This window comes from Durio zibethinus, chromosome 13 (assembly GCF_047325235.1).
Source record: "Durio zibethinus cultivar Kanyao isolate XHJ-2024 chromosome 13, ASM4732523v1, whole genome shotgun sequence".
NCBI classification, from domain to species: domain Eukaryota; kingdom Viridiplantae; phylum Streptophyta; class Magnoliopsida; order Malvales; family Malvaceae; genus Durio; species Durio zibethinus.
The window spans coordinates 11011964-11030369 of NC_143174.1; the positions used below are offsets into that span (position 1 = coordinate 11011964).

At 28.0% G+C, this 18406-nt stretch overlaps 1 pseudogene; it reads left to right on the top strand.

Moving 5' to 3' along the window:
- The first annotated feature begins 3903 nt into the window (after positions 1–3903).
- Positions 3904–4956, top strand: LOC111304040 (uncharacterized; annotated as a pseudogene).
- Positions 4957–18406: the final 13450 nt, after the last annotated feature.

An 18406-nucleotide genomic window follows, 5' to 3' on the forward strand; every position in this document is an offset into this window, starting at 1 on the left:
CTAATAAACCTTTTCCTAAAGCTGAAAGAAATATAGAATTGTTAGAACTTGTACATTTTGATATTTGTGAGTTAAATGGTTTACTAACAAAGAGAGAAAAAAGATATTTTATAACATTTATAGATGATAGTTCTCGTTATACTTCTGTGTATCTAATGAGAAGAAAAAATGAAGCTTTTGATAAATTCAGAGAATATAAATAAGTTGTTTGAAATCAAAAGGAGAAGAAAATCAAAATTCTTCAAACTGATAGGGGTGATGAATATTTTCCAGATTCATTTTCTCATTTTTGTAAAAATAATGGAATTATTTATCAAAAGACAACCCTTTATGCACCTTAACAAAATGGTTTAGCGGAAAGAAAAAATAGAACCTTAGTTGATATGGTAAATAATATGTTGGTAAATGCTTAATTACCTCTAAATCTTTGGGGAGAAGCACTTTTAACAACATGCCATATACATAACAAAATTCTTTTAGAGAAATTCTTAAAGACACCATATGAACTTTGGAATCATGGCAGAAAACCAAATTTGGATTATTTTAAAGTGTGGGGGTGCATTGCCTTTTATAAAATACCTCATCCTTATAAATCAAAATTAAGATCTAGAGGTATTAAATGTATTTTTGTTGGTTATGCATAGAATTCAAAAACATATAAACTTTTTTATTTAAATACTATTGTTATTGTTGAATCTATTCATGTAGAATTTTTTGAAAATAAATTTATATGTGATATTGAAATTGATATGGAGAAACAAATTGAAATGATTCTTACGATGATTACATTGAACTTAGAAGAAGCAAAAGAACTAGAAAAGAGAATTTTTTGCCTTTTGATTTTATGTCTCCAGATTCTATAGTATTCATAGTAGAAAGAAATAGAATCAAAATGCTTAATAAAATACCAATTCTACTACATGTAGATGAAAACCCTAAAACATTTAATGAAGCTATGACTTCAAAAGATGTTATTTTTTGGAAAAAGGCAGATAATAATGAAATTGACTCAATCATGTCCAATAATACATGGGTCTTGGTTGATTTACCTCCAGGTTCTAAACCTATATGATGTAAATAGGTGTTTAAAAGGAAATATGATACAGATGGGTTTGTACAAACCTTTAAAGCAAGATTAGTTGCAAAAGGTTTTAAACAAAAGAAAAGCATAGATTATTTTGATACATATGCTCCAGTAGCTAAAATAACATCCATTAGAGTTCTTATAGCTTTACCTTCTATTTATAAATTACATGTCCATCAAATGGATGTTAAGACGGTCTTTTTAAATGGTGACTTAAAAGAAGAAATATGCATGAAACAACCAAAAGGTTTTATTCTTCCAGCTAATGAGAATAAAGTTTGTAAATTAATTAAGTCACTTTGTGGGCTAAAGCAAGCTCTTAAACAATGGCATGAAAAGTTTGATTCAACCATAATAGCAAATGGTTTTAAACATAATGGAGCGGATAACTACATTTACTCAAAATTTACTAGAAAATAAGGAGTTATAATATGTCTTTATGTGGATGATATGTTAATTTTTAGCACTAATATTGGCATAAATGAAACCAAAAGGTATCTGATTTCTAATTTCAAAATGAAAGATTTAAATGAATGAAGTTGATATCATTTTGAGAATTAAAGTTAAGAGATATAAGAAGGGTTTCATACTTAATCAAAGTCATTATATTGAGAAACTGCTTAACAAGTTTAAGTATCTTAATATAAAAGAAGCCAATACTCCATATGATACAAGTATAAAATTAACAAAAAATCAAGGTTATGTAATTGCACAACTTAAATATGCTAGTGCTGTTGGAAATGTTATGTATGCTATGCATTGTACTAGGCCAGATATAGCTTTTGTTGTTTGCAAGTTATCAAGATATATAAGTAAGTCTAGTATAAGTCATTGGAAAAGCTATAGGAAGAGTTCTAGGTTATCTTAAAAGAACTAAAGATTTTAGCTTATTTTATTTCGAATATCCAACTATTCTAGAAGGATATTTAGATGTAAGTTGGATCACTAATATAAGTGATAATAAATCCATTTTAGGATGGATGTTTACCCTTGGAGGTGGTGCAATTAGTTTGGCATCCAAGAAACAAATTTGTATTTCACATTCAACTATGGAATTTGAATTTATAGCTTTAGCTGCAGCAGGCAAGGACGCTGAATGGCTAAGAAATTTATTAATGGATATAGAGTTGTGGCCATAACCAATGACAACCATTTCCTTGTACTGTGATAGTGAAGTTACTATGTCTAGAGCTTATAGTGAAATTTATAATGAAAAATCTAGACATATTAGTTAAAGACATGATTATATCAGAGAATTGATAAAAAAAAATAGAGTGATTACCATAATATATGTTAAATCTGCTAGCAACTTAGCAGATCCTCTTACCAAGACACTACCTAGAAATTTGGTAAGAAACACCACAAGTGGAATGGGTTTAAAAATCCTTTTAAACACCAATAATGAGAACCTAACTTTGAATTAGTAACCTCTAATTGTAAAGTTTAATAGGTAATAACAAATTATTGTTATGTGTTTGTAAACGCTAGTCAACCCATTCTAATATTTGGAATAGTGTAACCCATTGTGTAAATGGAGGATGAGATTGAATTCTTAATGGAGTTTATAATTAAATGTCTATAGCAATAGAGACATTAATAAGAAACTCCACCTATAAAAGCATAGAAGTGGTGCCGCTTCAATAAGAAAATTGAAAACTTTCTTGTAAATGTTTATGAATAAGGATAAGCACATGGCTATAATAGTGCTAAAGTGGTTATAAACCTCTGATAGAATATTAAATAAGTATTATGTGTGTTACATCTTCAATTTTAACACTAGGAGTTGAGGTTTAATCTACAGACACCATCAACTTTGTTAGAATTCTAAGGTATATATGCTAATTGAATGTTTAAAAAGAAAGATACCTTCTTGTATTCATAATATTTATTTGTGTGAAAGGTTAAAGATTAAACACTAACATTCCCAACTAGTGGGGGATTGTTGGTAGTTTAGAATGTGGTATATCCCACATTGAGTAGAAAGATAATTTATATGTAGTTTAAAATAGATTACCTATGTTATTTAAGTAATTGAGCTAAGTGTTGGAGTGGATCAAGTCATTTGGGCTTGCTAAGAGCTTTCCTAATGGGTCAAACAATTTCAAAAGTCAAAGATAGGCACTTGGGCACTTAGGCTTATTTAGTAAATAGATTTAATTTTTAAATCTTTTATTATTATTATTTTATTTGGAATATTATTAATTTTGAATAAACATATTTGAATTGAGAAAAACATGATGGTTCGAATGGTTCGAATAAACATATCTAAACAAGAAAATATGACTGTTTAAATAAAGTTTATTTAAACAAGAAAATATGACTATACATAATGTCATGATTTTTTAAATTGGCTTGATTGGTAACTGTTTATTTATTATAAATAAATCTTTTTGCCTAACTAATTTCATTATTTTTTATTTAGAGAGTTTTTTAAGGCTTTATTGTATCCTACAAGCATAATTACCTTTAAAATAGTATTTTTCATGCCTCAAAGCTATATTTCTTCTTTCTTATTATTTCTGTTTTCTTAAATTTTCTAACATATAAATCATGGTACATTCAACTCTTCCTCCGAGTCCTCAGCCTGGCTGCCTGCCCATTTGAAGCAATTCAGGAAGATCAGGTTTGTATATATGCATGTATGCATGTGTGCATGTGTTCATTCCTCCCACAAAGACAATTCAATCAACTTTCTTATGAGAAAACCCTCTTTAATCCAATCATCATTTTGCTCCTAATAATAGTTATTGCCCACACACAGACAGAGATGATATTCAACCCTCCTCCTCGTATATTAATGCAGAAAGCGAAAACCAAAAATGGCTGTGACCATCAAGCGAGCGGCCCTCATCGTCGCCTTTCTTGGCGTCTTTTCTTTCATCTTCGGAGTCATTGCCGAAAACAACAAGGTAACTCCATTTTTTTCTCAACCTTGTCCACTCTGATCTGCAACTGTTAGTATTAGGGTTTATTAATAAGGAACGCAACTTCTATAGTATAATAATAATAATAATAATAATAATAATAATAATAATAATAATAACAATAATAAATTTTAGACGGTCAATTTATTGATTTTTTTTTTCTCTTGATAAAAAAAATGTTATTCCAATTGATTAAATCACAGCCTGCAGCTGGAACTCCAATTTCTGGAAAAGATGTGATTATTTGCAAGTATCCATCGGATCCCTCGGTGGTTCTGGGCTACCTATCGGTTGCATTTCTGATGCTTTCTACTTTCGCTGGCTATTGGTCTCTGTTTTACCGTACAAAGGCAAATCCGTTCCACATTCTGTTCTCTTCCAAAGCACAAGTTTCTTTTTCTTCTTCAACATTGCCTCGTAAGCACTAGTCCCTCCCTCTCTCTCTTTTCTAATCCATGATTATATAAATTTCTGATTAAGCTACCACTGCCATATCGCATCATATTAACTTCTCTTCACTCTTCCGTCTCCACCCAACATTTCTCAAATCATATTTGTCATTAATCATGAATCGACCATCATATTCATGTCATTTCCTGTCAACTTAAGTCTGCAAGTTTGATCCGTTTGTCGCAGGTTTACCGGTGGCTTAGCACTCACTCTGCTCTTATGGCCAACAATCACAGAGCACCTTCACTTGACTCGCAATGTTCATCACAATCACACCTCAGAATGCCCTACTGCTAAGACTAGACTCCTCGGTGGCGGTGCGTTTGTATCCCTCGATTCAGCTCTCTTTGGTTAGACGCTTGGCTGATAATGCCCGAGAGGATCACTTTGATGAAGTTGAAAAAGACAGTAATGCTGACCATGGTCAGGTTCCTACAGATGAATACCATGTCAAAGGGGGTGCTGTGTAATGCGTTTCATGGCTTCTGTTTCATTTTCTGCATAATCTGTCCCAAAGTATCTTTATCTTTTGCCTATGGTTTAGACGTTTTCCATTTCACAAATAACGATCTACTAGTATTTGTCAGCATCTCCGTCGGATGAGAATTTCTCATTGCCAATGCTCATCTCAAAATTGGTGCTTTCGAAATCCTGCTTCTCGAACCTTTCTGGTTCTGATCGGGTTTTACTTTTTACTTGTAAAATGAAAATGTGGATGGATTGTGGAAATATGGTAGGCTAGCTAAATTCATCTGGATTGGCTTGGTTTAGCTTGCTGGTGTTTTGTCATGAACATAGACGGCGAGTGGACTTTGGTTAATCATAAGCAGCAACCTAGCTTAGCTTTGTGAATTTTGAGGGAATTGACTCAACTAAATATTATATTAATATTTTTTAAATTTTACTAAAAACATTTTTAAATATTAATATTAAAAGGTTTTAATATTTTAGTTTTAAATATTTTTATAATTTACTCATGCCAAACTTTGGACATGATATTTTAAGCTCAAGTTTGATTTGACGCAATCTAAAATATTATTATATAAATAAAAATATATTTATTTAATTTTAATTAAAAAATTAAAAATTGAAATATTAATATTAAATTTTTTTTGATATTTTAATTTTAAATATTTCTATTTTATATATTATTAAACAAAATATTTCTCTTATCTATAACATAAATTATGGTCATTTGACCAAAATTTGACCACTTCTCACCATCCACATGGTGATTCCTATTAATGTCTATCATAACGGTTTTAGAGCTATTAGATGATTTTTTTTAAAAAAAATAGTCATTATCAATTTTTTTTTTAGGTTAGGTATGATTAGCTATCTATTAAAACTCATATTTTTAATAAAATTTTAAAATTAATTAAAATTTATTAAAAAGATAATTATTAGGTTTGCAAAAATAAGATTAAGTTCGAGAGTATAGTTACGTGTGAGGAAGGATTAACACTTTCATAGCATCTGTTTTAAAAAAGGTATCTATAAATCATGTGTTTTCTTTTAATATTGATAAAATAATTTTAAGTTTGATATTTAAAAATGATTTTCTTGATTTACTACAACCAAAATATCTTTTTTTTTTCATTAATCATTTGCTTGAAAGATAAATAAAAACCTTATATGTTGAAAATTTTCCTAAAATATTTTAATACTCTGATAATATTAAAAGAAATTTTTTCACCTAAGAATATTTTAAAAATCACTACTCAGATTTTTTTAAGAGTCACATCCTTAATGGTTCATATTTATACTCAAAATTAATATTTAAAGAATATAAAATAATACTTATAATTTAGCCTAAGTAATAGTTTCTTTTCATTTCTTTTTATAAAAATTCATTTCTTATTTTTTATTAAATAAAAAGTAAGCCAAAATATTTATTTTAAATAGCAAACTCCCTCTCAATTTATGTATCACAACTTAACAAACATATGTTAGAGCATATATATCACATAAGCACAATCAAATGCAAATTTGTCCATATAATATTTCTCCTCCTTTTTATTATAGCAAAAAGGCATGAGTAAATTAATGAGCAAATAAACACAAAAAGGCATCATTAACAAATATATTCATGAAACATTTCTTCTCATTTTTGTTTATGCTCTTTATACCATATGTTTAAGCTCCTATATCAATTGCTATAAGCATATAAGAAGAAATATCTTTAAACTCTCTCTTCCTTTTTGCTATATCAAAAGAAAGAGATATCAATTCAAGGCATAGGATAAAATGCTTGATACCAATAATATCAAGAGTATTTTGAATACATGTAATCAAGTATAATATGCACAATGAAATTTACATACATGTATTCAAGCACAAAAATATAAGTGTATCCAATTTTAGCATTTTAGCACAAGTCATCAAATTTACTACATGAAATTTATGAGCAAAGGATAATGAATGATATACAATCTACTTAGAAATCATATTAGGATAAGATGTGCTTAGAACCTAAAACATCAATAGCAATTAAGCATAAATTCAAGCACATGCATACAAGCTTATAACAATTGTTATGATACCAATTGCTAAAGATATGTTATCATAAAGCATACGAATTGTTATCACACAATAAATCAAGTAAAATTGTATTATAAGATTTCTCCTTCTTTTCAAAATAAGAATTAATCAATTTAAGATACATATAATTTTGCATGAAAGGTACAAGCTATATCAATGATAGACACATAAACAAGTGTCTATGAAAGTAAAAAAAACAAAAAAATTCTTTACCAGTTTTGATACCAATTGTTATCAATTTTATTCAACAACTTTCATAGAGCACACATACTCAAGCATATGAAAGATTCATTCAATACATGCATAAATGATAATAGTAATATGTCATAAGCTATCCTATCCAAACAAGAACCAAAAGCTCATATGAATTTAATAAAGCAAGAATACTAATGAGTAATAAGGTTCAATTATCATCATGTCATCAAAAAGATTATATAAGTATGATTTTTCAAACATGATGAGCACATATGCTATAGCAAAGAAATAAGAAAAGCATAATTATTCAAATATAATCCAATTTATTTCAACGCATAACAATGAGCTTAATCTAAACATATGCAAGTATCTAAATATATATTTCAATCAAAATCATGCAAGCATATGCAAAAACATTTCAAATCACATATAGCGGTATACCAATAAAGATACAAACATTTAGACATAATGTGGTATATGCTATTTTAGTAATCTTAATCAATGAACATGTTTAAAGAAATCAATCAATTTAACTCACATCCGTGCTCAAGGATTCACGCATTGACAAAATATTTATGCATTAAAAATTATTAATCAATGTAATTAAGAACTAGGCATGAATATTAATCAATCCAAACATTTAACAAAGTTAAGACAAATTCTATCAAGTAGCTTGGTGATTAATTTGTGCAAAGTGTTTACAAATTCAAACATAATATCTCATTTTTGCACATATCAAAATAAGCATTTATCAAATCATGCATTAAACATTATAAATCATAGGCACATAGTATAGATTTAATACAATTACCTTTATCCTTATCAAGCTATGTTGTTGTGCTCATTGTAATTAAGTGAGGCTTTAAATCCTCCATTTCACATCATTTGAGCTAGTCTTTGATGTATTTGGGCTTGATTGATGAAGATGACTTGCTTTGCTTGTTCCACTTATCCTAAAAATGTAAGTTCATTCATGCTTATTTCAAGATCTCCTAGCATAGACTTAAAAAATATTCTTGACAAATAAGTGTTTATTAATAGCATTAAAAATATCAATTGATGAAAATTATACCAATTGTTAGAAATGAATTCCATATTCTAAGTCATTATAGACAAAAAAAAAATTTATTCACTAAGCACAAGTTGTTAATTGCAGGGGAGATATATTTATAAACTTAAGCTAGAGGCCATATATCAATTTAAACATCAAATAGCACAATAATAACACTAAAGCAAAAGTTTTTATGTAATGTTCAAAAATCAAACCTTTTAGAGCATTCATGAACACAAAATAGATAAATTCAATATTCATATATATTCAAGAAATCACCAAAGAATATGTCAAAATAAATTTTGGGCTATATGAAAGCTAAAAACTCAATGAAGACATATTTATCATCAAAAACATATTCAAAAAAATTTTAGCACAAAAGCATAAATATGTTTACACAAATTATAGGCCATAATCAATAATGACTTAAGCTAAAAATAAGCATCATAAAAAAATCATTTACTTAAGTCATATTGTAAAATGTCAGGTAATAAAAATCATATTTATCATATATGCACACACTTGACAAGAACAATAGATGAACCAATAACACATATCATTTACAAGCAAGTAGTTCATCATATTCAAAATCACAAATCAAGAGATATATCAATTGAGCACAAGATCCAAAATATTTCACAAAATTAATAAAACATTTAAGCACAAAAATAAGCACATTTCACAAAAGTATTTCACAAATTAAAAAATAAATAATTTAAGCACTTTTAAATCGTAAGTATTAAGGTCAAGTTAAACTAATCATTATATGAGCACACGTCTTGACCAAAAACATAGATGAACAAAGAATCAATATATATCACTTAAGCACAAAATGTTTATCAATTCATAAATCAAGAGTTATAACAATTTAGAATATAACAATCAAGTTTAAAAAATATTTCACACTATCCAAGCATTAAGAACAAATTAAGTAATTTTAATCAATATGGTCATATAAGCATATTCAAGAATTATAAATCAATATGCATAAAAATCACAAAAATCAGTTCCATCATGCTAAAATCATTCAAACAAGTATATTTATGCAAAATAGCATAGGATAAATCATTCAAAGCCTAATATGTCTAGGATTTTGATTTTTGCACTTTAAAACTCATTTTTGCTTAAAAAATACCTTAATAAATCTCAAAACTAGTCAAGCTTATTTTTAACCTACTTGAACTGTTCCAACAAATTTCAAATAACAAAACAAAGTTGTTTAAGTGATCATTTGGCATTAGAAACAAGGAAATCAAAAAGTCAATTCTTAATCTCATATTTCTTTGAAAATGGCTATTAACATGGGCAAATATGTTTAAACACACATTTAAGCTTTTCAAACCATTTAGAAAAGTTTTTATATCACACTTTGAAGAAGTCCAAATGGTTTTTATGCCTATGAATGTTCAAAAACAAGATTTGATATTTTAAGCTCTGAAATCTTTTAAAACTTGCATGCTACACTAACCAATACAAGTTATCAAGTTTTCTTTGTTTAAGCAAGTTTAAATCATTGAAATCAGGATATTCAAATTCATTTTACAACTAAAAACTTGCTAAAACAAAATTTCATGTCTTAAGGCTTGACTTTAGCAAAAATCATTTTCAAAGCAAAAGATAGTCTCAAAATCATTAAGTTTGGAGTGCTCCCCCTAAGTTTGTGCATAAATATAAAAATAATTTAGCACATAAATAATCACACCAAGCATTAATAAAAAATTCATCAACAAAATTATGCTCAAGCAATTTAACATCACAAACAATTTCAACAAGCATCTCAAACATATTTAAGAGCAAAATTATCAAACATATTTAATAGGACAAGTATGTATAATATGACCATGAAAATTATAAAAATTGGATTTAATCATTTTAGTATTGAATGAACTCTTTAAAAGCTTTTGTTTTTCATTCATCAATTCATCAATTTTTTTTTTCAAAACAATATTTTTTTTCTAGAAATTCATTTCTATTTTGAAAGGTTTTAAAATCTATTTTTAGATTTTCATTTTCTTTTTCCAAAATATTTTTTGCGTTTATCAAAAAATCATTTTCAACATTCAATTTTGAAATTATTTTCTTGTATTTCATTTTCATTGGCTCAAATTCCATAACTAACTCATCAAAGGCATTTTGCAATTTATCAAAAGTATATGAATTTAAGTCAATTAAGTTAAAGGTTACCTTAGTCTCTTTAAGAGCCATGAGACATGATGCATTTTGGTTGAAAATTTATCTTTCATGTAGCTTATCCAGCTTTCTCCATATCTCATTTGAAATGGATTAATTTAAGACTAAGTTAAAGTTATGAGAGTCAAGAGCTTAATAGAGAATGCACTTGACATTTGCATCATCCATCACTTACCTCATATAGTTTGCATCATTTGAAGGAATTCCAATCCTTTCTCTATCACATTTCAAACTTTAAAATCTTAGGCCATTATGAACATTTTCATCATCCTCTTCTATTCATAAAATTCAAATTTATCAAACATGGAAGCTTTGAAAACTTTCTCACTATTTTGGAACCTAAATTGAGTCATAGAATCTTTAATCAATATGGTTAAACCTATAGAAAAAGACAAAAGCTTTGATACCAATTGTTAGCTTTTTAAAATGAGATGGTGATCCAAGAAGGGGGATGAATTGAGTTTCTCAAAATTCTTTCCTAACAAATGATTTCAATATAATTGGATGAAAGTTAAAACCAATATCAAAATATGATGCAAATAACAATGAATTGATGAACTTTAAGCAAATATAACCTATAATCAAAATAAAGAGATAGGGATAGAGAAATCAAACATAATGATTTATTTGGTCCTTTTCCACAAGGCACCTATGTCCTCTCTCTTGATTGTCCTCACCAAGGCTTCAATCCACTAATCTTGAATTGAAAATATAACCTTATCTTTTTATTTCTAAGGCTTAGATAGAAACCTTATACTCTTTACTTTCTAGGCTAACTAGTAACCTCTCAATCTCACAAATTCAAGAGGATACCTCACATTTTGATTATAAAATCATTTAATAAAAATACAAACTTAAAATATCTCTAAAAGGCTAAGTGTTCACCTAATGAAGTACAAAGAAATATAATGAATGAAGAACACAATATTGCTTGGATACAACAAATACAAAAAATATGAATTTTAAGCTCTAACAACTCTTGATTCTATGAGAAAATAAAAAAAAAATTTGTTGGCTCTTGCTCCCTTGTTTCATCAATCATCTTTATGTGTTAGAGTGACCAATATATAGAGAAATTGAAGAACTAGCTGTTAGGGAAGCTTGGAAAAAGAAAATGCCCATTGAAAGCATGAAAAAGTAGCCGTTAGAGTGATTTTACCCAAACTCGATCGATCCTTTCCATGAAAGGATCAATTGTTTCATGTTTAGGTGCCATATACGCCTTTGAAAATCATGACCTGATCGATCCCTTCCATGAGGGAATCGATTGGTTCATGTATTGGAACCAATTATGCATTTGAAAATGCTTACCCGATCGATCCTTTCCTTGAGGGGATCAATTGGTTCAAGGGGGTGATCGATCCCCTCTATAGGGTGATCAATTTCTTTTGCAATCTTGGAGCTAAAATTCTATTATGGGTAGAAAACCAATTGATCCCTTCCCTGAAGGGATTGATCTTGTCAAAACTGGATGGTTGTCTCCTATTTTGCACTCTACTTACTAATTTGAGTATATCTTGAGTTATACATATCCAAATCACAAATTGTTTGAAGATTTGGAAACTAGACTTAAAGGGATTTTTATTCATATAAAATTCATGACTTAATTCATTGTGTACAAATTATAGTGAATTTTTAAATCTATCATTTGTGCAGTTTTTAGACAACTACAAAAATGTCTAGTAAAAATTCAAAATCTTCTCTTAAAAAATTTGGATTTTGATTTTGTTTAATCAATTAGAAAGTAGACGTTTTCCAACCATTTAAAATTCAAATATTAAAACTTTTTGAATTAATACAAAAAAATAAAACAAATTCAATGTTGGAAAACTTTGTTCTTGAAAAACAACTTTCTTAAGTTAATCTATTTCTCAAAACCAATATTATCAAAATTGTATTAAGCCTAAAATGAATAAATTCACTTTAAATACAATAATTGGACTTTCATAAAAATGTTTAAAGATAATTTTGATTTGAAAAATAAGAAAACATAAAAAAAGGTTTGTTTAAACTTAAAAATCATATTATTTATTTAGTACCAAAATATAAAACTTAAGAACATATATTAAATAAATCTTTTTCAAAAGCTTGATCATGGTTATTTAGCTTAATGTTTTGTCATTTCAAAATAAGGATCAATTCAAGGCTAATAGTTTTAATTAATTTCAAAATTTTTATCAGAAGGATAAGCTTTAATGGGTGGTCAATCACACCTAACAAAAAAAGATTGATGACCAATCCTTTTTGTTTTCAAATTTTTCTAGTGAACCCCCTCGAAACCATTACGATTGCAATAACTATATATGGGTTTAACAAAATAAAAAATTATATTTTATATTTTCATATCGATACAAACTATGGCACATAATTTTTGTATAAAATATGATACGAATACATGATCGCCAGGTCTCCATATCCTAGATCATCGACAAGTCTACCGTCGCTACATTGCCTTCTCTTATCACTAGATATTGAACAACTCCACCTCTTCTTTTTTTCTCTCTCATTTTTTATTTTCTCTCTCTCTTTATTGTTGCAACTTTCGTTCTTTTCTTCAACCAAAATTGAGTCTTCTTTTCCTAACATTGTCGATAGTCAGTTGACTACCCCTCTTCTATATCTTTTTTTCTTATTTTTTTCTTTTCTTGGTTGAAACACCTTCAGATTCTTCAACCAAAATTGTCTTTGTTTTTTTCTTGACTTTGTTCTTGTGTTGGCACTAATTGAGGTTTTTCTTTTCTTAAAATATTATGCTTTTTTTTTAAAATTATTTTTGTTGTTTTAGGTGTGATTTTTTTAGATCTGGTTGTTAGTTTTTTATGGTGGTTTGTTTTTTACTATTTATCTTTGACTTAAGGTAGTTTATTGATGATGTAGGGTTCGACTTATTTTAGGTGTAGCTAATTGTAGGTTACCTTTTTTTTATGTGGCTAATGGTGGTTGCAGGACTATGTCAAGCTTGTAAAGGTTATAAATAGTGGTGGTTGGTAAGGTGGGGTAACGGTAGTTGTGAGGTGCTAGAGATTGATTTCAATTTTGGAGGGGTTGGGATCTTAAGTTGAGTTCAAGTGTTTTATAGGTGGTCGCAATGGTGGTGGATTGTGATATTTGTTTGCACTGGCAATGGATCAGTTGGGATGGGTTTTGGATGACTCAGAGATTGAGCTGTTGATGGCTACTCAAGGCAAAAGGTGGTGTCTGGCGAAGGTTTTGGTTAATGGGCAAATTAGATTTTTTTTATATCAATGGCCTCTCCTTGTCTATGAGGTTAAGGTCTTCTTTTAAAATCGAAGTTCTTCCTCTAAAGATGTTGTTTGGGAATGGGTGTTTTAGCATGTTGGCTTAGGTAAGAGAGTTGCTACTCTTGGGGTAATGGTCCTTACTGGCTTTTAAGACAATGGGTCTTTTACTAATCCATGCTAAAAAATAGTGGGTAAAAGGATGGTGAAAACTAGAAGTTGAAAAAAATAGAGAGGGAAAGGCAAAGTTGTCTGACTGATCTTGTTAATTTCATTTTTTCATTTTTTCATTTTTTGATTTGATTTTTTTTTGGAAAATTTTGAAAGTTTTTAATTAATTAAAGTAATCAACCAAAATTGGGCCTTAAAATCAAATTAATTCTAAAAATAATGAATTTGGGCCTTAGAATCAAATATTAGATTTTGAATTTCCATTAGGCTTTTCATTATTAGATTTAGGCTTCTAAGCTTATATGACCTAATTTTAAATTGATCCAAACTAAATTGTAGTTGGCCTTGACCCATAAAAAATAATATAAAAATGAGTAATCTAAATCAAAATTCAAACGAGTCCGACTAGAATGCTTAAATTGGCTTAGATTGAAATGTTCATATTAAGTGTAGAAATTGAACAAACTCAAATTGATTTAGACAAAATTCAATGTCTATAATGTCTTTTTTATATTTATTTATTTATTTTTTTTTTTTTAGATTTTTTTATTTCATTTTCCATAAACACATTGTTTAAAAAGCAACTGACAATTTCTCTATTGCCCCTTCTCCATTGTTGATCTCGATCCTACTAGTGTTATCATAATCTCTACATAATGTAACCACCACTCCTTACCCATTTATCCAAAACTCACCAAACAACCACCACCAAAATTACATAAAACAATAATAAAAATAGTAAGCTTCATTCTTACTAAGGAAGGCACACAAGAAAAAATAACAAAAAAAATAATAATTAATAACCAAAAACAACAAGAAGAAAGAAATAGTCAAATAGAGGTTAATAGGTTTCTACTTTGGAAAGATCTAAAGAGGTTTTGGGACTTTTAATGGGTAAAAAGAAGGAATAGGTGAAAGAAATAAATATATTAGAAGGTTATTCTATTTGGAACAACGACGATCGACATTTTAAGAAGCAAGAAAATAGCCAAACAAAGGTTAGTGAGTTTCAACTTTAGGAAGATCTAGGGGCTTTTGGGACTTCTAACTAGATAAAGTGAAAAAATAGGTGAAGGGAAGAAATATATTGGAAGGCTATTCTATTTGGAGTGGCAAAGACTAGTGTCTTAAGGGTGTTTGGGTCACGATTTTGTTTATAGATCTAGGATTTTAGGGATAGATTTTAGGAAATTTAAGGTTGGAATGGTTAAAAAAAGATTGAGGTGAAGTTATAGTGAATTTTTTGACTGAAAAAGAGCCTGGCATCGATAGTGGATGGCAGTTGACATGGTGATTCTTGGCAACCAAAATCATCTAAAGAGGGATGGTCTAACTTTAGTGAGAGAAAAAAAGTTTAAAAGTGAGATTACAAGAAAAGATTTTAGAATGACACCAATAGTGCATATAGGAATTAATTATAAATAATGCAACAATTTGATTTCATGTTAGACTATTGGTATAAAATTTTGAGTTTCTATGTAAAAGTCTGACATTGAAAAGTCTAAAGATCCATTTGGTAACCAAAAATGAACTTTTAGAAAAAAATATTTTCAGTGAAAATTAACTTTTAGAAACGAAAATGCTTTTAGTTGTTTGGTAAACTTATTAGAAATTATTTTCTTTTGTTTGGCATTTAGTGAAAAATACAAAAAAATTTGTAGCTTCACATCTAAAATTCCACAATCCAGTTTTAGTTACCCAAATATGACATTCACAACTGAGCAATATGAAAAAAAAAAAAAAAACCATTCATCTTTTACAATTTTACAAAAAAAATCCCACCTTTCAGAACTTTAAAAAAAAAAATCACTCATTATCCTTTTTAAAGAAGTCAATAAATATTGAATAAAATGGAAACCTAGTTGAAGAAAGGCAACATTTATGGTGATAACAACTTAAATAGGCTTTGGTCAATAACCCAATTAAAAGAGACATAAAGGTTGTTCACAGAGAGAAAAGACTACAAGCGTGTTTGTGGGTCTTAGGCAACTTTAGCCATGGCTATTAGAGAAAGGGATTTGCAAAGGTGTTCATGGATCAATAAATTTAGTGTCATTTTCTTTTTTAGTGGCTACCTGTGATGGAAATTTGTAAGTCTCATAGGTAAGGCAACTATAAAAATGAATAAAAAAAAGATAATTCGATAGCAAATCCATTTTGGGCTACCTTCTTGCTTCAATAATGGTTAAATCTAAGTCACTTTGAAGGTAAAAGTGAAGAATCAAGAGATATTTGCAGGTTTAATGGTGGCTAGTGATGATAATGGGTTGGGGTCTAAAATGGGTTTACGAATTTGTTAGTAGAAATTAGGAGCAATGGTGTTTTGTGGTTGTTTTGAAAATTATCTTCTGTTGTAAAGAAATAAAAGATAATTTTTGCATGAGATGTTTTTTTTTCATTGACGTAAAATTAATTTCTATTGACCAAATTATTTTTTTCATTCCATACACCGAAAACACATAGAAATTGATTTCTAGAAATGATTTTCATGATTACCAAATAGAGTCTAAGTATAAGTTGATTTTTTATTATTAAAAAACAAAAATCAATGAAGTTAAAACCAAATGATTATAATATGTTCAAATATGGGATCTACAAACTATTTCATTAACCAAAGTCATAATTGAAACTGATTCATTTAGGTTTTGTTGGGTAGGAATGAAGGATAGAGGTGATGATGAAAAACTTGTTGATTTAATAGTTAAATTCATAACAACTTTCCTATTTTGTAGTCTAACAATTAGATTAATAAATTTTTTATTCTCATCTTTTTCCATTCTTCCAATCAAGTAAAGCCTTAAAGTTGTATGTATTTTTTTACTAAAACTCTTACTTGAGAGTGGATAAAAGAGGATTCAGATATGCTATTTGATATAAGAAAATTATACGTTGTTTATTTATGAGTCAAATGTTTGAAAAATTTTTTGGTAAAACTTACAACAAAGGATTTCAATCTATATTTCAATGAAGAAAACAAAAAAAAAAATCTATAATTTCTTTATTTCTTCTTTGAGTTAAAAAAAAAACCCATAGGAATCAATATAAATTATTTTTTTAATTGTTATTTATCAAGATAAAAATATTGTAGTGTTAGGAGTACTCCATAATGAATTCAAATGTGATTTTAATATAGATTTTCTTTAAAAAAAAGTTAATATAAAATAAAAATATAAAAATTCAAGAGAAAAAAAAGAAATCCATGATTAATTAGAATTTAATTTCGATCAAATTTATGTCCTAATCCAACAAATTTTATGCCTTTATCAATCTATTTATTTATCTAATTATTTTTGGTCCTATATCACACCCCATGAACTTTTTTTTTTCATTTTTTTCTATTTTCTTTTTCTTTTTCAATTTGTTCTTTTTTCATATTTAATAAGTAATTTTTTTTTCAAATTTTATGCTAGATCCATTTGATATTTTTATTACTTTTTTATTTTTCTTGTCTTTTTTACAATAGATAATTTTACAAGAAAAATATAATAATTGAGGTGTCAATATGGCTCTTGAATTTTTTTCTTTTTTGGTACAATTTTATTTTTTTAAGATCTATACATTAAATTTTTTAAGAAAAAGATATTAATGAAGGTGTTTACATGGCATCTCATTTGGCTTCCTTTTCTGTCCTCCCTTTTTTTTTTTTGCCATTGCCTTCTTTTAAGGTTCTTAGGATTTTTTAAATTAGATAAATTTTGTAAAAAATAGTATGAATTTTGTAAAAAATAGTAAATGCTTAATTTATGACTAAATGTTTGAGGTGTAGCCCAATTCATGACTGAATTATTATTTTATTCGAATAAATATCAAACGTTATTGATTTGAGACAATTTAAGACTTTTTAGATGAAAAAAATGACATGGAACACACGCACTGTTATCTCACATAATATAATGAATTATTATTATTAAGGTGACTTTTTGCTTACCTAATAAACACATTTGAAGTGAAAAAAATAAAATAATATTAAAAATATGAATTATGCTCAGCACGTGTTTTTTTTTCTCATAAAAAACTAAAAATAAGTCTTCAATTTACCTTCAATAATTTTTTTTAGTAAATTACAAATTTCAAACTGGTGAACACAGTCATAGTATAAGTAGCTCATTGTGAAAGAATTAAATGTAGAAAACAAAAGGCCATCCAAAAATTTCAAACAAAAACTCGTTCAAAATCAAATTACATGTGAAATATATTCAAATTTCAACACTCATAAAAGATTTATCACCAATTAAAGAAAAACCTAATAAAAAAAAATGACTAACATGTTCTACTGATGAAGCTGGAGCAAATCCTTCAATGACAAACTAAGGATTGTCAGGTGTTTATTAGGTCCAACTAAGATCAAGCTAAGATTGGGTGCTTATATTGAAAACATCAACCATTTTTCCCTATTAATCAGTGGACTCTTCATGAAAACTTAACCTCCCTTTTCTCATTTTGAGCTATCAACATAATCTCTACTAGCAAACAACCACAAAAAAAGGCCAACAAATACAAACAACCCAAATGAAAAAAAAGAACCAAAATCCTATTCAAAAATCATTCTAAAATTCAACTT